Source organism: Drosophila ficusphila, unplaced genomic scaffold, assembly GCF_018152265.1.
Source record: "Drosophila ficusphila isolate 14025-0441.05 unplaced genomic scaffold, ASM1815226v1 contig_106, whole genome shotgun sequence".
Classification (NCBI taxonomy): domain Eukaryota; kingdom Metazoa; phylum Arthropoda; class Insecta; order Diptera; family Drosophilidae; genus Drosophila; species Drosophila ficusphila.
This window is the reverse complement of record NW_025063993.1, coordinates 13,286,970-13,309,191: the sequence shown is the minus strand read 5'-3', so window position 1 is coordinate 13,309,191 and position 22,222 is coordinate 13,286,970. Positions and strand designations below refer to the sequence as shown.

Genomic DNA, 22,222 nt, shown 5'->3' with positions numbered 1-22,222 from the left:
GTCATTGAATACATACCATAAATGCCTAAAATGCGATATTACAAAAAACAAAAACATTTTTTATATTATATTTAAATTTTATTCAGTTCTTTATTAAACCATATTTATTTAAATGCACCATCAACAACTTACAAGCAATTATTTTTAAAGCAAAGATATTTTTAGTAATTTTTAGTAAGCCTCCAATGAGTACCTCAAAATTATTATATCTTATATTTTCCTTTAATATTTGAGTTCAAATTTTTATTACAGTGCATACACACACCAGTGCACTCACACACTTGGCAAGCGTGAGCAATTTGCAAGGCGCTGGCGAAAAAGGGCAACAGGAAACTGTCAAGATGGGGGAACTGCTCGTCGGGGGAAAAGCGCCGGCTGTGAGCATCCTTTAAGTTTCCTTCTCGCCTAGGTATCCAACCGACACTTCAATCGTGCCACGTTCGACGCTCCACTCTGGGAAAGCGGGAAAAGAAAAGCGTGGCAAGAGGAAGAGAGTCGAGAGTCGAGAACGAACGGCGAAGGTTGGCTGCCATGAGAAAATTACATTTTCCCCGGAAAAGCACTCAACCCGAAGACATTTTCCGTTGGCACTGGCAACTCAGTGCGGTTGATGGTTTTCCAGGGGGAACGAGGAGGTGGCTGGCATTTCAAGTGGGGCCTTTGTGTCCATGTGTGTGTGTGTTAGAATGTGTGTTTATCTGTGTCTGTGTGTGTGTATGAGTGTGCCGCTGCTTTATATCCTTTTCTGCCGCTGCTGCCTGATAACAAAATTTTCTATTTTATCTCATAAAAATATATGTAAAACGTCCTCCACGACGAGCCAACAGGCAGCAACAAAGCTGTAAAGGGGGAAAAGGGGAAAAGCTGAGGAAAAGTGTAAGAAAAGGAAAATTCTTTTATGCGTACTTATACATTTTTATGTTGCAATTGTTGGACGGGCCCAGCTCACAGTCTTCATATTATTCCTTCACAGAAATCCACATCTAGAGAAAAAATTAAACAGAATATAACACATTTTGTTAACAACTTTTTAAAATCGGTTTTGGTGCTTTTATTATATTTAAAACTTATAATTATAATTTGAGTATTGAAGTCTAATATAATATATTTTTAATATTCAAATATCATATCTTTATTTTCCCAAGTGGAGTTTCTCCCACCGCCTCCTTTTCAATTTCCCACTTGAGAGTCAATCGATAGTCCCTTTAGCTTTTCTTCTCCCACTCACAATTAAGCGGGAAAAGTCTTGGCAAGCCAACTCTTTGAGCGCTAATTTCCCCTCGCTTTTCCTTCTAATGAACAGCTGTTTTTTCCGCCGGCCGCGAATCTGGCGGTAAAAATAAAGCCAAGGAGAGCGCGCAAAACAAGTCGCGGAAAATTAAAAAGAAAATGAACAACGGCGGCGTCATCAGCTGTTGCTGGCATCGTCATTAGTCGTGGGGAGTGGTGAGAGTGGGTGGAAAGTGGGAAATGGAAAATGAGGTGGAAACGGGAGAGGGGAAAGCCAGCCAGCTGAGCGCTGGTGTGGGCGCAATGAATGAAAATGAAAATCGCACAAATGAAAATGAGCGTCGTGACGTTGCCGGTGTTTCGCAATGGCCAAAAAGCACGTGTTGCCGGATACCAAATTGCAAATGAGAGAGCGGGAAAAAATTAAAGAGAAAGGGGAAAATTACACTCGACGGAGATAATTTGGTACGAATTTATGAAGAGCCATATTTGAAATTCGGGGTTCTTATTACCTGACGAACAAAAAGGATTATAATAGGTACAATTTAAATTTCTTTAAATATAGTTATTTTCTTCTAACCAGTTGTGATGCAAATTATTTAGGTTTAAATTAATATTTTTTAATATTCTTTAAAAAACATAAGTAAGAGCTTTTATAAATGTTAAATCAATCTTCGAACTAACCTTAAAAGCTGTTTTAATACAAAAAATGCATTAAGGGATCTAAACTCAAAATTGTAATATTATGCTTTAAGTTTTTTTAAAAGCCCTATTTATTTCTTAGAATCAATGTGGGTATTAGTTTGTTTTAATTGTTATACTTTTATTGTAATGATAGTACCTACCTATTGTTCCATATACCATGTTTTGTGTTGTGGTAGTCAAACGAGTTTTCCATCCCCAAGAAGTTCTCGAAGATAACCTCAATTGAACCCGAAACTCTCACCCACCTTCCCCCAACATCTCTGCAACTCAATTAAAAACAGGGCAACGGCCACAGCCGCCCACCCACCAGACAAGCCACCCACTCACCCAATTTTCCCCGGCTACTGTTCTTGTTGTTGTGGCAGCACGTCGTCGCTGGGTCGTGTCCTTGAACTAGAAACCCGTTTAATTTAACTGTTGCTTAATTGCTGGCAGAAGCAGAGGCTGCGACGCCGACGCCGCATTACGTCATTAAATATGCTGCCGATTTTCCTACGGCTTTTCCGACCTCTTCAGCTCCTGTTGATGCTGCTGTCTGCGTCGCAGTTGCTGCACTTTCCGCAGCTGGAAAACTTCATTTTGGGTAATTTTTCGCCCGTCTTTGTTTCTCATTTTCATTTTCATTCATTACCCGGCGTTAATTTCCTCGTGCCAAATGCCGAAGCGTTCCCCTCACCACGATTTTTCCGGCTTTCCCACTGCAAACGCCTGGGAAACGGAACACAGCGACAGCGCTGCTTCTCGGGGGATGCAATTGGCTGCCAGCGAGTGCGAAAGGGATGCAAAGTGGCGGAAAGCAGCGCGCATGCGCACTGGTCGAAGCGCCGACGTCGCTGCCGGCGTCGCTGTCGGGCTGAGAGTTTTCCCCTGCTGCGGAAAGCAAAGGCAAAGGAGGAAAGGCCAAAGGCGAATAATGGCAGCCGTGCTCTCAACTCCCACCCACCCGCTGTTGCTCTCTCTTTTCTTCGCCTTCTTCCGTCTCTCTCTTTTTTTGGCTGAGGCGCTGGCAGCGACGTCGCTGCCGCAGGGCAACCAAATTTGCATGCGCCCAAAAATCGGGTTAACTATATAGATAACGTCGTACAGTAAATGCTAGTAAAATCAAAGAGTAAAACTTCATATAAGAATAACGTTTAATAATTTTTGTAAACTTAAGATCTTTACAAATAGTTTGCAAAAGTATTTTTTTGTACAATGTCCAATTTTATTTAACAATTTGTTAACTTAACTGCTTGAAAAATTTTAAGGCAATAATGTAAGTAATATTTTTAAGAAATTATAATTTCTGCGCTAAAAAGCTAGTTTTATGATTCAATTTTAGGAAGCTTGTAAGAGATTTATACTTAACATAACATAATTTGATTGTTACTAATGTTAACGATATTATACTTTCAAAGGCATGGCTGTTGAGGTTTTCCTTTTCATGAGTTACTACTGTCCGATAGATATCTGAGTACACATACAAAAGTATGTGCCCTGGGCGGTGGAGTGATGGGGTGGCAGGGCGTTGGGTTGCCTATGGAAAGGGGGTGGCAGAGTCGTCGGAGATGTGGAGTGGAAACTGAAGGCTTCAGCAATATTGCTGTATTTTTGAAATTCCAATTTGCATATTTTGATGTGCGTCGTCGACGTTCGACGCTTCCATTCCCTTTATGCCCCTCAGCAATTTTCGCAATTTTATCGAATGCGCCCTGGGAGAATTTCCCGGCAAATGGCGCCTCCAAGTAGGCAACACTTTTCGTCGCCAAAATAACAAATTCGGTGGAAAAAATTCGCAACAAAAAGAAGACAAACAATAATTAAAAGCTGGCCAAAACAACCACCAGTTGCTTTACAACGCCGGTTCATTCATCTCTTCATTATGCTAATCATGAAGAAAATGAGAGGAAAAGCTGGCGTCTCTGCCAGCGATTAATGAACGCAGCAGAGCCAGTGACTGCGACGCCAGCAGCGCGAAAAGCAAAACAATAACCGCCGTCACCTTGACCTTGAAACCCACATTTAAAATAATTCACTCCCGGCAGCTTCATCATCATCACGCTTTTCCAGGGAGAGGAAAAACAGAGACACCGAAACCATTATCTCATCAACGAAAATGAAAATGAAAATGAGCGCAGCTCCCTCACACCAACGTCGACGGAGGCAGCGCTGTCGGCGTCGCAGTCGGCGTTAGTTGGGAAAACACTCATTATCACACGGCGATAAAATTTTAAACACAAATTATGTTGCAATTAGCTTGTAATTTAAAAGCCAGCTTTGTTATGGAGTTTCAGCTTTAAAAATGAAATTTTGACCATAAAACTTATAAATTTTTAGGCAGTTAAGATACTTTGCATTAACTAAGTATTTCAGAAAAAATAATATATTTCTTGGATATTTTGTTATTATAAAAACCAAAAGTTCCAGTTTAAGAAGAAATTCGATTATAATTTTTTAAATTTCTCACAATATCCGTACATATTTAATACAAAATGAATTAATTTATTTGGTTCGCAAGCCAATGAAATTTTTTGCTAAATTTTTCTCTGTGCCTTTGTTCACTACCATTCATTTGGTGGGTGTAGAAAAGTGGGCCGCGCTCTCTTGCGGCTTTGGCCCCAAAAACAAACTAACAAACGGCGACGCCAACGCAGGACGACGGCAGCAACGCGCCACCGGCAACTTGCAACACCAGCAGCAGCAACACCCAACCCGGCAGCAACATCGGGAGCAGCGGGAAAAACTCTACCGAGTGGGTTGCAAAGTAAATTTTTAATGGGCGAATGAAATTATAGCCCCACCGACGAAGGAGGAGGAGGAACAGGAGGAGGATGCGGTGGAAAAGCTGTGCAAATTCTGCCGGCAACGGGCTGAAATAAATGAAATGAAACAAGCGGAGCCCAGCAGCGAGGAAAAGCGAACGCTGACTAACTACCAACTTGGCTCATTTTCGCAGCAGTGAACAGCGATGACGTAGCGGCTGCCTTGCCTTTTAATGCAACAGTTTTTCCTTCGCCGCTTTTCCACCCACTTCGGTGAACTCATTTCCACGGGGCTTCCCCAGACGCAGCCTTAGATGTTGTTGCATTTGGCCTTGCAGCGTCTACCAAAACGAAAGCGAAATTAAAATGGCACAAGAAATTAATGGGCTACGTGGGCGGGAAGTTGCAGTCGCAAATGGGCGAAAAAACAAAGGAAATGACATTTATTTTTCCAGTTTTACGATCCACCAAGGACATATTTAAGCTAATGGGAAAACTACTTGTGAAAGTTTTTCAACCTAAACGGAAAGTGTTTAATAGCAAACGAATAAAACAAAGTACTGTCAAATTAAATAGGATATTATTTTTTTAATTCTATCTATTTAAAAATGTTATATTTGAATATGTTCCCCTCCATCTAGCTTATAAGATATGTTACCTTATCTTCCCCGCTGCTCATTTAATTACTCAAATATCCCAAGTTCAGATAATCAGTCATGGTAAAAAAAACCCAATTCCACTGACAAGGACAATCAATCGACTTACCCAATAATGACAATATCAGCAGTCATTCAATCTACAAATTTGCCCATCTCACAGACCCAAAAGTCATTGCCCGACTTGAAAGCTGAAAAGTCAGAGAAAGAACGACGGCAAAAATCGAGAACCCAAGGCAATTGACAAAAGGATCAGCAGCGAATGGACCAAAGACTGACCCTTTTTCATGGCTGCCAGTTGGCAAATGAAATTCAGTCGAGCGCAACCGACAAAAAGAATGAAAACTCGACTCTCCATTTTGTTGCCTTTTGCTGCCCGAGTGGCGTTCTCTGATTAGAATCGACTGTGGACACGCATCGATGCCATTGAATGGCCAAAAGTCGCCAAATCGCCAAAGTGTCAGCATACATAAAAATATTCAGAAGCAAGTTAATAGCAGCTTTAATATTATTGAGAAATTCGTAATCAATTTAATATTAAAAAAAAATTAAAACTTATTGTACAATCCTAACTTTTTAAGATAAGAACAATCTCGACAATATCAATTTGTTAATTAAAATTAATTTGGTTACAATATCGTAAGTATTAATAAGATGTTAAATGCAAGAAATCTCCTTGTTTTAATAACCCTGATTACTTTCCTTAACAGTATGTATTTTTCCTAACTGTATTTGTCTGCAGAAATATATATATTTCAACTGATATTCATGCTTAATGGTTTTTATTCCTGCTCCTCGCACTAAATGAGATTAAAGAACATTGACAACTAAATGAAAAGCTCCTTTTCACCCAACCCATTTCGGGGTGTATCGCATTTACTTTTTGGGCAGAAGGAAAAATGGCAAATTTCCAGTACATTAATATGGCAGCCGATAAGGCAGCGGTTCGCCAAAAAAATGGGGGAGGAGGGGGCGTGGCAGTTGGGCTACATGTGTGACATATCGCATGACATTCAGCTGAATTGTTCAGTTGAATTTTCAAAGAGTTTTTTTTCGCAACCATCTCTCCCTTTTGCCTTTCATTTTTTTTTTTTTTTGGTGAATTTCGCTTGGCTCGAAATTGAATAAAACAACCTGAAATGACAAACGAGACCGAGTTCCTGGGGTTGGGAAAATATTTGTTCACGTTGTTGCTGTTGTTGTTGTGGGTCAGGGGGTGGCATGTGTGTGTGCGAGCACGTGTGCACCCGTAATTTTCCATTTGTGAACTTTTCCCTTTCTTTCGGCTGTAGATTTTCACGCTTCCGGCATTGATGAAGCTGCTGAAGGAGTCGCGGGCATCAGCAGCCAGCGGAAAATGCTGAAAACCAGCAGCAGCCGCAGCTTGACAGCCAGATAGACATAACAACAACAGCAGCAGCGGCAACATCGACAGGGGAAAACTACAACAACCACTCTAACAAGCTCTCTCATTGCGTGTGTGTGCGTGCGTGAGGGTGTCAATTTGCAAAAAGAAAAAATAAAAATAAAGAAATGGAAATACGCAAAGCGCGACAGGCAAAAATCGAAGTTGAAAAATAAATGGGAGACAATTTCGTCAGGACCAAAAAGAAAAAGTGTGGGAACTACACACAGAAAAATATATTACAAGTTATTTGAATAATCGTACAAGCTAGAAAAACTTTAAGTACTATTATAGTAAGGGAGTTCACCTAAACAGACATGAAACATTAATTAAATATTAATGGAGTACATTTTTTGAAAATGATTTTCTAAAAAGTTTGCTCACCATGCATATTTATAAGTAATCACAAAATCCTTTTACTATTTATAAAGTATTAAATTTAAATAATTATAATTATATTATATACATGGATATAATAGTTCGAACTTCTTATAAGAAATGATCACATAAAGGTTTTTAGAAATAATATTTGAAGTTAAAAACTGTCGTTATTATTTAAGACCTTTATTTCCTTTTGGTGTATTTAGCTGGATTGTGGCTCAGTTGAGTCCAATGGCGGGTCCTGTTTGTTTATGCGGCCTATATGAGTTCCAAATAAAAAATGGCTGCCAAGGACAGCATTACATATGCGTGTGTGTGCCCGTGCCAGAGTGTGTGTGTGTGTGTAATAAGATATTTTAGTGACTTGTGTCACAGCGCATGCAAATCCATCAAATGTGTAGTCCCCCCGCCGTAAAGCTCCCTTTACTTATTTGTAATGGGATCACAAACACACTTCAATTTCATTTGTGACGCTTTACGCACAAACACACTGACAAACGAGGAGGAGAAGGGGGATTTCCCGGGAAGATGAGAGCTCGGCTCAGAGTCAGCGTATCAATCACAAATTAATGAGATGTGAGTGCCGCACAGTTTCTGCCGAGAAGAACTCCAAACTGACAGTTTGCCATTTTGAGGAAAAGCTGGAAAGGAAAAGCTGGCAGAAGCGATGCGAACGGAACGAAAGGAAAGGAAAGGGAAGGGGGCGGCGATTTTCCCTCTCATGCAAATGTCGCCCTTCCAAATTACATACAATTCATCACATTTCATTTGGCAGAGTCGATCCTGAAGGCAGCTCCCTGTCTCCTCCGATATACACACATATATATATCTTTCTATTTCTGTTTCGGCCTGGGTTTCCGTTTCAGTTTGCGATGCTGCTGCTCCAGCAGCTCCTGGCCAAATTGGTGGCCCGGCATTTAATGGGCTTAGCGACAAAGGCCCTCAAACGAGCTTTGTGCCATCCGAATGCTCAGAGGTACCTATGTGTCTGGCTTTGTCTGCCCAATTTGTAGCCAAATCCAATTGCCTGATATGTGCACATATAAATAAGGTAACTTTAGAGCCTTGAAGGATGTCAACTTGAGCTGGGATGGCTTGCAATAAATTCAAAGCAAATGTTAGTTGGCAATCAAAGGTTTCGCAAGAGAATACAACTGTTACTTTAGCCTTTCAATCGAGAAACCAAAAGAATGAAAGCTAAATTTATTTGAATAATTTTAATTGGTTGAACTGTGTGTATTGTTAGTATTTATATGACTTAAAGATTTTGCAAAACTTAAAAATGGCTTTTATTACGATTTAATTGGAAGGCTATTAAATCGAAACCAAAGGAATGAAAACTAAATTTATTGGATTATATTTTAATTGGTTAAATTTTGTTTTATTGGTATTCATTTTATTTTAAGATTTTGAATAGTTGAAATATGATTTTAAATGTGGCTTACTTTATATTATTAAAGATGCTGGCTGTCAGTCTTGTTATTGAAATGTTATCTAATTTAAAGTCAAACTTATGACCAACACGATTCCTGTAAATAAGTAGAAGTCCAGCTCAGTTTGATAACTTAATAACTATTTTACCTCACTGAAAGTTGCCTGTCATGTTCTAGATAGGTAAGACCCTTCCCTTTTTACCCTAAAACTTTCCCCTTATTCAAGAATTTGCCAAAGTCTTGGCAGCAGCCACAAATTGCGCAGCGTCATAAAATGTAAAATTTTCAATTGTCTGCAATCTGTGTGCGAAAGAGTGTGTGAGCTGCTGTCTTCGCTCCACTTGAACCCCGGTGAACTGCCGGGGAAACCCCCCGGAAAAGCCCCGACACTCTTCTCTCTCTCCCCAGGATTTTCTTGAGTGGCCAGAGACCAAACATTTTTATGGACGCTTACAGTTTGGCAACCGTTGGCCGCTTACATTGTTCACATGCTGCCGCCGAAGTCACTAACTTGGCTGAAAGGCAAAGTATTAGAAATACAATAAAGTCGAGTCAAAGTGAAAAGTTTTACGCAGCGGCTGCCGCAGCTACTGCGTATTTTCCCGCCCACCGCCCACCACGCCCCCTTTTTGTTCCGACAAAGAAATTGAGTAAAAAATGCAGGAAAAGCGACGAGAAAAAAAGTTTTGCAAACAGCAAAGTTTGCTGGCGCCCGATGAGAACTACCTTTGTCGGGGAAAATTGGGAGGGAAAATGGGAAAAAGGGGCACCACAAAAGCGCTACCACAAATAACTTTGTTTGCCACATATGAGGCGGCGCTTTTCTTATTTTTTTTTTTTTTTTTTTTTTTTTGTTTGAGGCGCGGCTTAAAAACTTTTAACAATGCACCAAAGCTGCCAAGTGATTTCTTTCATATTATTAACTTGGGCTTGAGGAGTCGGCTCATGTGAAGTGGCCACCAATGGAGGAGCAGCCACTGCAACCGCTACTGGAAATATTCGAGGAGGAAAACTCCCAACTTTCCCAACTTTAACCCTCTCGAGGCACTGCCACTTGACCGTAAAGGAGTCACGCATGCGTGGAGCTTGGTGTCATTTCCATAGGGGATTACACACTCGCGAAAACCGCGAGGTCTTCAAATAACCGGATTAGAGATACGGAGCTTAGTTATATTAAACATTAATGAATAAAACATATAGTAGGTATCACTAGAAGATTATCTTGACAAAATGCTCGTTACTTTTATGATATGCAAATTGTAAAAAAAATGGACTTTATACTAATTTAAAAAATCTGAAGTAAATAAAAATTGGTTTTTAGTAATTGATTAAAAAATATAGGATCCAGAATATTTATAGAAATTTTATAGATTTCGGAAATTAATTGATTACGTGATTAAATTAAACCAAAATAAGTATTTCTACTGATAATGCAATATTTATATCCATATAGCGGCATATCTGGTTTAAACCAATTCAAAATAGGCAGAATATTCACTTTTTGTTTGATTTTAAATCTTTAACTTAAAGAATATTTTTCACAGTGCAGAAACTGGCTTTTCACCATATATATATATCCATCTGAACCATCACCATCTTGATCTAGCAACCAACACGCTCGGGCTTCACGCACAAACTGAGGATCTCGGAAATCGCGAAACAGCTGTGAAGGGTTCGCTGCCTCAGTCATGCAAATCGCGCATAAATTCTAATTTATTCAGCGCGGATCAGCGGAGGGAAGTTGCTATGGAGAGGGTTGCCCTATAAGCCTACGACTCTACCCATATCCTCCGCCCAGGTAAAACAACCTCCTGTTCCCTCTTTTTTTCACTTTCCACTGAGGCGTTTGCGCCGGCGCATAAATTACCCAGCGAGAGGCCTTCGAAGTTCGAAGGCAGCAGATCAAACCCTTTCGAGAAGCGAGAACTGGTCACGTAATGCCCACATCAATCTGTCCTTCGTCTCCTCTTCGATTTTCTGGAAGGCGTTTTGCTGGGGATTTTCGCCGGCATTTGGTTATTTTATTCGGCTTATAAACTGACAAATTTGGCAAATGCTCGCTGTCATTTGATTGATGAGCTGGCGTCTGAATTTTGTGGCGGCTTATGGCTCGCTATTTTTTTCGTTTTTTATTTTGTATTGATGATGGGTTAAGCCATGAACATTGCTCAAGTTTTCGGCGGTAGTCAAATGAAAGGAAATAAAAAAAATATACAGGGGGTAAAGAAATAACTTAGATTTTTTTATAATAAATGATGGTTCAAACTTATTTGGGAAACCAAAAATTTCAAATAAATTGGTTGAATATATTTGTGTAATATTTTTAAAGAATTATTATTATTATTATTACTACAACATGATCTTCAAATACTTCTTACTTGTTTTTGTTTACTTAAAAAACCAAATGTTTTGTGATTCTTTGTTTTCTAACCACTTGAACCTTTTGTAAAACAAACCAAAGAGTCACCCAACTCTCGGTGACATCGAGAACCGCTCTTGAAATTTCATGGGCAATTCAATGCCGAAACCCTTTCGCCCAACTCCACACGTAGAATTTAAAGTCTAAAAATAATAAAATAGAGGACGCGTAAAACAGCATGTAAATGTGTTGTTAAATGCGACGGCGACATAAAGAAATATTGGCATTGCGAAAAATCCGAGTTGGCGGGCATAAATCAACAATTTTAATGCAATTGCCGCAGATATCGGAGCACTAACCCCATTGATACGCATATACTGGCATGATATGGAAAGGGGAATCCTCAACATATGCCAGCCCATTAACATGCGATTTTCAGTTCGGTTGTGATTCGGCATTATGAATATTCATAGGCTGGCATTGTCTGAAATCGGCGTAACGTAAATTAAAAGGCAAATTTATAATAATGCCCGAAAGCCAGGGGACAATGGCAGATCACAAAGGGTTAGATCAGATAAATGCCCTATCTCTCTGGCCAGCAAAGCACTTTCCCCGATCCGAGGGGCAAATCGGCAATAAATCGCCTTCAGACAATGGGAATCGGGAAAAGGGGTTTCAAGAGCATCCTATCTGCTGTTTGCTTACTCGCATTTTATTGACAATAGGGGTAGTAAAAATATAAAACACCGAAATACCTGACTTTCCATCGCTCGCCACGCAAAAACATTGAACTCTTCGCTTCGAGTGTTTGCGGTTGGTATCGGTTTCTGGTTTTGTTTTTTTTTTTTTTGGGTATCTGGGCCGCACTTAATTAGACTTTTATGCCAAACTTTCAATACACATTTCATGCTCAAATTGCTGATGTGGGATGGGTTCGCATCCCGTTGAACTTCCTCTCTCATCTGCATACAAAATCTAGGCCCGCATGGCACATCGTTTTCTTGGCTACCTGAAGCGAATTCGAAACGCTTTTGTCTTTCGTCTTCACGCATCATGAATTTGATTGAGGATTTTATGCTTTGCATTCAATAATTTTACGCAGCTTCTCCCCATTCAACGCGGAACAGGAAGTTGCCCGGCGGAAGTATTTCCCTCAGGAGATTTTGCTTTCCATCGTTACTTGCAGTGCTCTGAAAACTTTTTCCAAAAAGTGAAAGTGGCGAAAAGGTAAAACTTTTGCAAGTGACGCACTTGACAGTCACCTTGGATTGAGTTGGTTAATGAGGGAGGGATTTTTAAAGAAGTTGCTTTAAATTTAAAGTAGGAAATTACTGATATTTAAAGTACTTAATTTGAATAATTCGTACAATATGAAACCTCCAAAAATTACTGAATTTAACATAAGGTAAACTGATTATTCAAGTATGTTTTCCTCCACTACGAGTATACATTCTTGGCAAACCACAAAAGTTGCAGCTCTGACTTTCGTTAGTGCAACATTCTTAACAAGACTCCACACTCAGCTGCAAAAGCAACCACAAAGTAAGCTGAGATACAAACACATAAACTAAGGAGTTTGCACTTGAAGTTACAACAGCAACTTGCAGTTGAACCGCAGCAACTCGAACTTGCAACATTAAGAGATCCGAAAGCAACAAAATCTCCACCAGCAACATCAGACAAACAACCAAAAGCAAGCAGAGGAGCAACATCTAAAGCAACATAATGAAATTAAGCCACATTGTGCTGCTCCTTCGACTTCGTTTTCCCACCCCCCTCGATTTTCCTCCGGCATTTAACTGCTCCGGCTGCTGTGTCTTTGGAAAATTCAGGAAACCCAAGAGAGATTCGTGTACGTGAAAATGAACGCCCAACTTTTCCCAGCTTGACTCATTTTCATTTTCCCTCCCGCTTTCCCCCCGCTCCACCCATCAAACATTTGTGTGTGTGTGTGTTTCGGGCGCAATTAATTAAAACTTTGTTGGGGTTGGTTATGGTCGTGTCCTTGTGCGGGGGTGGCGGGCGGAAAAGTCTGCTGCCGGGGAAATTATGTCAAAGTGTCTGGCTCAGTTTTGCTCCTTCTTCAGCTTCTTCTTCTTCTTCTTCTTTCGCTTGTCTGGGGCGTTTTGTGGGAATTCCCCCAATTATTTCGCCGTCGCCGTCGAGAGCTTAATTTGTTTTTACTTTCAGTCGGGCGCTTTGGGAAAGTGGGTGGTTTTCATTTTTCCTCTTCTTCCTGAGCGAGCAACTTGTTGCTCTCTCCCTCCCATTTAATGAAATCAATTATGAGCAGAGGCAGCCGGCAGCCAACGGCAGCCAGTGGCAGCAACTGGTGGCTATGAAAATGAAATGCCACTTGCTAGCTGCCACAATTTGTCAACTGGCACATCACAACAGCGACGACACTATGTCCTTATGTCCTTATTTTCACATCCTCACATCCTGCATTTCATTTCGAGTGGATCGTTCCGTTCTCCTTTGGCTGAAATTTCAATAAGCGAACAATGCCTGAATTCTGGGATTGGTTGCCTCGCCAGCCGCCTGCAAATTGTCATTCAAAATTCATGCAGCCCACGCAGGCAGCGGCACCAGGAAAAGCATCCTTTGGCAGGCTTTCGGCTCGACTCACACATGCAGATATTTGAAGCCCTTGGAAATTCCTTGAACACGGCGAAAAAATTGGGTGATTCATATTTATAGCCGGCCGTTTTCGAGCCTAATGGTCAGAAAAGATTGAAGTTAGCCAAGGAGAAAGGGAGAAGGATTTAACATTAGGTATGATAAAAATTGTATAAAAATATATTTGGATTTATTCAAGGAGCTTTAAAGCTAGGAAAATTAAAATAAAAGAATATAGTGCTTAATTATTTATTTTAAATTTCACAATCGGGAATGTAAATAAATCTTTCTATAGACATTTAATACTTGCTAAAATGCCATAAATAAGTTGACTTAAAAAATTTTTTTATTCTAGCTATTTTGTAGCAAAACCTTTTCAAATATGATTTGATTTTAATATTTCTAGTTTTGCAGTGCACCTACAAAAAACACACATCCTGTGCGACACATTCAATTTCACATTCCTATACGTGCTCTTAGTAGCACATCCTCTCCAGTCGTCCTTTAGTTGGCCCCTACTCGAACCCCTTTCACCTTTGTCAACATGCAGACTCCTCACTGTACTTTGATTTTTATTCATTTCCCGCTCGCTGCCATCGACAATGACGCTTATTATGAATTCTTTGTGATTTCGCGTGTGTTTTATTTTTTTTTTTTTTTGTACAGCTCTCGTGTCTTTTCATATTTTCAATATCTTCGCCGCCCCCGATGCGCCCCGCCCCCCTAGTCAATTGAAATAACTCGCATGATGATGATTGTTATTCAAATGTGATTTCGCTTCTTATTCTCCTCGCATTCCCATGCATCCTTTGCGCCAGCTTGTGTTTATCGTGTTGTTTGCTTTACATTGTGTATGCAAAAATAATTATTTATATTGTTGCATTCGAGGAGCAGGAGAGCTCACAAATTTATGCTGAAGGAATTTTTAGAATTTCTAATTATTCTAGCAACGATGATTGATGGAAATTGGAATCGACATGTCTCTGGACTTTGATATTTTCGGGCTATTAAGTTTAATTGACATAAATATTGTTATACTTTTTGCATAACAAATACAACAGCTTTTATATTGCTAGAAGTGATAGTAATTTGTTTTGATTGTATGAATAAAATGCAATAAACTTTGTGGTACATTTATTGCAATTTATTTGGTTCTTTTTAAGATGTAAAAGATCTTTTTAAGTGAAATTAGTTTCAGATACATAAGCAGTAACATAAAGTATATTAAGTTTTCGAATTGGATCTCTTGTCACCTTATTGATTCCATTAAAATCCGTATCAGCATTAAAAATGAAACAAAATTTGATGACACCCCATCATGATTCATGATGTCGAAGGAATATCTTAACAATTTACACTAAAAAAGCCTGAGAAAATAAAAGAGTACGGGCTGGGCTTTTCGCTATCGATTAAACCTTTCTTTGATGGGAAAACCTTGAACCCAAATCGGTTTTGGAGGAAGATATATAGTAGAAGGGGCGGGGGCACACCCCCATTGTTGTGAGTGTTCTTCTGGGGCGGCGGCTGTCATCAAAAAATATTGTATTGTTATTATTTTATTTTTATGTGCCAGTGTCGAGGACGCTGGCTGATGTTATTTGCATAAGGATGCCAAGCTCGTGGTCCTAAAGGTCCTGCAGAGGTCCTGAAAACCAGCAGCCAGAAAAAATACGTTGAAATAAAAAGCGTTTTGTGTTCGTTCGTTTCGCTTGCTTATTTCGCATTGTAAATTTTTATGCTAAAACGGGAGTGTGTGTGGGTGTGTGTGAGTGTGTGTGTGTGGGGGATTGAGGTCCTGCCACACCCCCTTCGCCCACTTTTTTGCTGCCTAGCAAGCCAAGCAATCACACACATTGTAATTGAACACACACGCTCGAACGCATTTTGTTTAGATTTCATTTTTTTTTCTGTGTGTCCTTGTTGCTCCCGCTCCTTTTTCGCCTTCTGCTTTATTCTTCGGCGGGTTCGTCTTTCTATACGTATTTTTGTGTGTATTTTTTTATACATTTTGGGTTCAGGAGATGTCGACATAAAATGCAAAACAGAATTTCATTTTCGGCAGGAATGCTCTGAGCGAAGTTGTTGTTATTGGGAATGCTACAACATTGTTGAAGCATGTAATATCCTGCCAAGGATAAGGGTTGGCACACTCACACATACACAGACACACACACCAACACACAGACAAAGGACCCTCCCCACTACATACATCATGTATGTTGTTGACGATTTCTGCTGGAGTTTTTCGTCCTTCTTTCGTTTTTTTCGCTTCTTGCGAATTTAGTTTATTGGTTTTGTGTGCCTGTATGCGTGTGGGAGGAGCTGGCTGTGTGTGTGTGTGTGAGTTCCCTTTTTTGGGGTGATTGATTGGCATTACGAGCTCGACATTTACATACACATTTCATTTATGCAAATGCTCGCAATTCATATTCCACAAATACTTTAGCAAATTACAATGAGCAACAACAACTAACGCTCTGCTCACATTTCAATTTCCAATTTTAAACATTTTCGCAGCTAATTTCCCCTCAAGATTTGCACCAGTTAGATATCCATGCGAGATATCGGCTTTAGATCTCCCGTAATTTCCTGTCGCAGCCATTTTCGTACTTCCCCCTAAATGGGGGCGAAGTGGAACGAAGATGGCCAAAATGCACCGAAGGTGTGGCCAAGTCAGTCCATCATTCCCTGGGCCATTCATTTATTCATTCGGTGAGTCGGACATTCAGACATTAGCACGACCAGAACTCGGTCCCAAGTGAAGGGGCTGGAATGTCATGCCTGACGAGTTATGCTGATGAAGAGGCGTTTACGCCTAAGACGGCGGAACAGTGGGCTAAAGTCATTGAGAATTCTAACAGATGCTAGGAACTTCAAGGAGATGGGAAATAAATATCGATATGTAATGTTTCCCTTTAAAGAGAACCGAAATATGTCGATATTTATTTCTTGAAACATACTAGAACGAAATCATTTGTATTTAATCTTTTTAACTTGGCTTAAAGTATTTTGAAGTATTATGTTGCACCGAAAGCGTGCTTTTTATAAAATGAAATGTAAACAAAATTATTGATTTATTTAATGTTGTTTTAAACCGATTTGCTATCTTGATTATATCTTTCAAACAAAAAGTGGTTTAAAATGCACTGTTCTTTGTTTTATAAATAGCTTTGAGTTAGGTAGATTAAAATAATAAGTTCTTAAAGTAATATTACTTAATTTTCCACTGTACATTCAAACCTAAATAGCTGTGAAATTTTTGTAATATTGAACTTTGTAATTACTTCCACTGTGCCAGCAAGTTGAACAACTTCCTCAGCTCAAGACTTGGATTTAAATTAGCATTTTGCATAAATGTTTGGCATGTCATCATAAAGCAACACAAGCACGCACACACACACTTAACGCACACATTACAACCGCAAGCTCACACACACACACAGGCACACAAACCCAAACTGCCATTTGAGTTAGAAACATCAAACAGGCCATCGCAGCCACACGCGGCGTATGCGTAATGCGAAATGCAGACATTGCCTCAAAGGAATCGAAAGATTCGTCTCCTTTTTTCGCTTATGAGTTTTTATTATTTGTTACGTTTTTTCGGGGTGCGGTTTTCTCTTATTTTTTTGCGATGTGCAGCTGGGCAAATCCGTTTTGTGTGCAATCAGCTAAAGCTATCGCAAAATTTGATCGCCTAGGTACTATATAATGTCTCCTAAGCAGCGCAGCGGAGGAAATTAATGTTCCTTTTTGGGGCTAGATGGTGGGGAAGGTGTGGGAAACCTCTGGTGGCTGCCTGCCACTGACGGGTGACGTCTGAACGAGTGTGGCAGATTAATGATTTGGCAGAGCAAAGTGGAAGGAGGCCAAGGAAACCCTCCGAAAAATGCCAAACCGATGCCAGCCTGATTAGCTTTTTGCGATGGTCATTAGCCGTTGCTCAGGAGGAATTTGATTTTATGAAATTCCAAGAGTCGCAAGCGGATGCAAGCATATACGCATGGTACAATGGGGGTCAATATAATGTGATTTAAAACCATTTAAATCACTTTTAATTTTAAAGCGAATATTAAAGAAATATTTCAAATGATTATGGTTTGAAATATTACAAATATAAAAAAAAAAATTAAAAATGTTAACTTACAAAATACTTCAGGTTTCCAAATACTATTGGATTTCGGTTTTAAAAGAAAAGGGAATGTTTAAATTTTAATAAAGTATGTCAAACAAAATAAATTCTCAATATTTGTAAAAGGCACTTTAGAAACTTAATCTTCAATATAATTTAATCTTTCCAAGTAGAACACTTTATCCAATTTTTTGAATGACCATTGCTGTTTGTTCCCACACATGCAGCAGCTAACTAGGGATATTATAATAAAAATATTTTGCGAGAGTCGAATAGCTCGAAATGCCTTTTTGATGTTGTAGAAATATTCATATTGCTGGCAGTACAACAACAGCAACATGCAACAGCAACAGCAGCAGCAGCAACCAGCGGCAACCGGCAGCAACTACAAGTTTGCCGCATTCATATATGAAGAAAGGGATCTTATAATAAATTCCAGTACGGGCAGACGAGTTGAGGATGACGAGAAACGACAAGGATTCAATGGTAAGGAGGAAACTTTTGCCTTCTTATTTTTCCTTTTTGGCCCAAATTGTTGCATGCAAATGCGAAGGACTGTCGAGTGAGTGTGTATGTGTGTGTGTGTGTGTTGTAGTTTCATTAGGATTACAGTTAGCTTACAGTTTTGCCAAGCCCCCTTGGCAACCCTCAAACCCCCTTTAAGCTGGTTATTGAGTTATGACGCATGCGAATCGTAAGCAAAAGTATGGGGGAAATAAAAATTTGCTGCTTATAAAAGTCGGTAACTATACCCACACACACACACATAAACAGCACAAAAAAAAAATAATAAAACACATCCGAGCAGATTTCAACTTTTATATAACATAGTACCATAGTTGGATGTGAGTTTGTGTGAGACGGCATAACAAAAGCTTTGGCAATAAGCATGGCAGCCGAGGCTGACAGACATGGCTCGAGAAAATCACAGCCCACCAAGGCACCTCCCCCTTCCACTTCTTAAAAAAAAAACCCCCTTGCCGCCGCCTCTGGCATCCCTTTGAATTGAAGTTGCAGCTGATCCATGAAAATATGTTGCATCTAGCCCGACAGCAGCAGCAACAACATCAACAACAGCATCTCGAGTGCTGCTACTTACAGCTTGTGGCTCATAAAAGAGCGGAGTAAAAATCCAACTAACATAAAATCTATAAAAATGTGCACAGAATTGAGGAGCTGCAAGTGGGGTCGGGAAACTATTTGCCCGGAATGCAATTCGGATTAGCTTAAAGTAAAAATGTGCTTAAGTGAAACAACAAAATCAAAATAGTAGAAACTATATTTACGGAAAAATTAAAATAAAACACCATGAACACAAATATTTATTTAATATTTTGTGTTCAGAATGTCTATTTGATAACTTATAAATGAGTATGAATCATTGAACTCCACAAAGGATTTTAAATTTTAGTTAAGAAGAGAAAAAATATTAAGCAATGTATATAAAATAAACGCTTTTCAATTTAAAGTTGAACTATGGAATGATTTTGGGTCTAAGAGTCTGTTTTCATTTTAAAAGACAAACAGTTTAGTAAAATAACAGGAATGACTGAAAATTAATTTGGAATTGAGTGTTGGTCTTGAGCTTTAATAAAATATAATAGTTGTCTAAGTTTACCTACTTTAAATCTTTATTCTGATTTATTTAATCGTGACCTACCCATCCATCCCTTCTTGAAGCTCCATTATTTCTTTGGGGCAGCAAAAATTGGATTGGTTTGTTTGTTATTGGTTGTGCAGAAGCCTACATTATCGATTCAGCCCGACGAATCCGTTCGTTCCCCCTTTATCGATAAAAAAAAAGGCAACCCCATCAGCCCCAGGACAACCACCCGAGGACATTTCCTTGTTGGCGAGTGCTGATGGCATGTTGCTACTGCATTTTACATTTTTACTTCGTTAACTTGATTTCCGCCGCCAAATGAATGCAGGCGAGAAGCGCTGCGAGTCGCAAAAAGTTGACAGCTTCAAGCGATCGAAGCGTGTTTAAAGTTTAAATATTTGGTTAGGGAGGCGAGCGAAATTCAATTTACGCCAAACAAAATCATAATCCATCTATCATTCATCAGGCGGCGAACGGAAGGAACTTCATAGATACGCGCCAACCTGCACGCCGAGATACAGATACAACGCATCTATATTTGAGGGCATGAGCAGGAGGTCTTGTGTTTTTTTTCTTTCTTGTTGTATCTTAGCTGGGGGTTGAGGGCCTCTCATGCCGGGGCTTTTCTTTATTTCTTTTTACATATTTTGTTACGCTTGTAAAGCTCAAATCCCCAGCGTATAAGCATTTCTACTTCAGTCGCTGCTCAGTTTAGCAGTCCCCCAGTCCGTTCGCATTTTATTTGGTACTCCTCCCGTTCCTCTTACCCGGCTTTCTTCTCCGTGCTTTCTCCATGCTCCTTTCTCCCTTGTTTGCCTTTGAATTTGACAAAATGCGTGGCTGGCATTTGGCTGATAACGCGGCTAGCACTGCCTTTAAAGCCTGCTCAACAAATGGCCGGAAAACACTTCTTCGAAAGCGTGGTGAGTACGTTAGAAACTCGGCGTCTAAGGGGCACTACTCCCTGGAAGGTTTCACTCTCCCATTTCTCTCGCCTTTCTCCAGCTTTTCCTGTTCGCCTTTTTCCACGCTTTGGCGAAGGAGAAGGACCCAACACCTGAGGGCAGAAAGAGAGGGGTTGTTCGGGCCGAAAAGAGAGGGCTATAATCGAGAGCGAACGGCAAGTGCGCCTGCGTTGTAAACGGAAAAGCAGCGCTGCCAACATCGCACACTTGACGCTTTTCTCCCTCGATAATATTTTACTTTGGGGGTGGCATTTGGTCTTCCAGTTTTGTCGCTGTGTGTGTGTGTGTTTGCTTCTCCTGTGAGGGTGTGCGGGCACATCGGGCACATGTGTGCGAGCGGACCACAAAAACAAATGCCAGCCAGAAGTTCTGTGGGCAGTTGCTGGCGGGCCTTGCGCCCGGCAAGTCTTCGTTCTTCGGTCTTCGGTCTCCGGGAAAAGCAAACCCCTCTGAGTCCCCAGAATTCTTAACGCCGACGCCTCGCGATTACTCCAATTCGTGTGCGTGCGATAAGAAGGCGATGGCGAAGTCTCGAAACTCGAGGACCGCCGCCAAAGTATCTTATTGGAGTCGATTGCAAAATCATTCCTTAACGCGACGCGTCTCGGTGCGGTTGTGCTTATAGATCCATTTCAAACCAATAAGAAACTCAGGGCATATCCGTGGATTAACACTGTGACATCGAAGTGAACTTGAACAACTACATTAATAAATTGACATAATACTCAAGCAACTAATTCTTATGGGTTGTGAAGAAAACCAAACTCAAAAGACAAACCTTATTTAAATAAAAAGAAATAAATTAATATTTAAGGTAAGTGAGTGCTAAAAAAGAAAAGTGAAATTGTTCTTAAGTGTTAGAGTTTCATTTTATAAAATGTATTTTTTTTTAAATGCTGACTATGGAGACTTGGGGCATTTTAAGTTGATAAGTTGAATTACTTTTAAAGTCGTTAATAAAATTTCATTATTAAAAATACTTTGAAATATTATTTTATAAAGTGGATTTTCTACAGTGCTTTAAAAGTCTTTCTATTAATTATGTTTTTTTTAAGATTTGTTCAGTAAGGAATTCATTAATATTTTTTTGATTGGACTACTTTTTAATAAGTAGTTTGCAAGTCTATTACATCTTTTTAAGTTTCGGAAAATATTTTAGGTGGGAAAATACAAGTTCATAGGGACTTAACATTTTTTTTATAAATAAAATATTTTTATTGAAAATCGGTTGAAAAGTGAGTCAAAAAAAGTGAATAAAAAATATAACTTTTCCATTTTCAACTTGTATTTTTAACACAATTTTTTTTGCGATGTGCCAGGAATGGTGATGTCTTTCTTTTTGTCAGCTCGCACATTTTTTTTTTATTCGAACGCATTTGAAAACTACAAAATGTATTTATCATTTTTTTATGATAAAAGAAATGTAATAATTTTCTGTCACTTTAAAGTTTTTACATCACTTGCATCGAATTCTATATGAAGTTCCTTGAATTTCACCAAAGATTTCCGTCCATATCTGCACCTTAATGAACTAATTGCGATCATTTTCGAGATCGTCTTCCGATTTTAAAAGAACACAACCGCACCCAACGAGCCAACGCGCCAAAATAACTTCACATCCTGCAAAATCAAAATCAGAACGAGAAAATGAAAACGAAAACAAGGGCAACCGGCAAAATAATTGCATAAATTAAAATGTTAATTATGCCAGGACACACACAACAGAGAGAGCCTCTCTCGAATGCTCTTCCCCTCGGCTGTTCTCTCACTCTCCGATTGTCGTGACGTCATTAAATGAGCGAGGGACAAAATGAAAAATGAAACAGGACGAAGGACGAAGGAGAGAGCGAGAGAATTAAACAAGAGGAGAAAATTTGCTGGTGGAAAAATATGCAAAAATGCGACGGCAAAATTAATGAGCAGTAGTAACAGGAGTAAAAACAGCAAGGACCTCTCTGCCGCCGCCGCCGACAGCGCTGCCCCCGGCCGCAGT

At 39.7% G+C, this 22,222-nt stretch overlaps 1 long non-coding RNA gene across 5 annotated transcripts; it reads right to left on the bottom strand.

The window, feature by feature from the left end:
* Positions 1–120: 120 nt before the first annotated feature.
* Positions 121–21,440, bottom strand: LOC108089743. 5 transcript variants are annotated; one of them, XR_001771302.2, is made up of 3 exons: positions 20,032–21,440; positions 907–983; positions 121–839 (listed from the first exon to the last, which is right to left on the bottom strand). It is a non-coding gene; the product is annotated as an uncharacterized LOC108089743 (long non-coding RNA). The 5 variants fall into 5 exon arrangements; XR_001771301.2 differs by lacking the exon at positions 20,032–21,440 and adding an exon at positions 10,116–10,864; XR_001771305.2 differs by lacking the exon at positions 20,032–21,440 and adding an exon at positions 10,145–10,864.
* Between the last annotated feature and the right edge of the window lie 782 nt (positions 21,441–22,222).